This window comes from Penaeus monodon, chromosome 31, assembly GCF_015228065.2.
Source record: "Penaeus monodon isolate SGIC_2016 chromosome 31, NSTDA_Pmon_1, whole genome shotgun sequence".
Lineage (NCBI taxonomy): Eukaryota > Metazoa > Arthropoda > Malacostraca > Decapoda > Penaeidae > Penaeus > Penaeus monodon.
This window is the reverse complement of record NC_051416.1, coordinates 19435487-19435735: the sequence shown is the minus strand read 5'-3', so window position 1 is coordinate 19435735 and position 249 is coordinate 19435487.

The window sequence follows — 249 nt, the reverse complement described above, 5'->3', positions numbered from 1 at the left end:
GTTTTTGTTTAAAACAGCATATAAATCAAAAGAAGAATAAATCAAAACAAAGAAATAATCGATAATGCTAATAAATACAGAGACCACAATTTGCAAGACTTGCAAACCTTACTGCTTTCTCAATGAAGGATGGCAAATTAACAGCTTCCAGCATTTTCAGTGTGATCATTGGTCATTTGCAACAACAAGTATAACCAACTTTGCCCAGGCATGGTTGTAAGTTGCTGTTAATGGTATTGTTATTACACA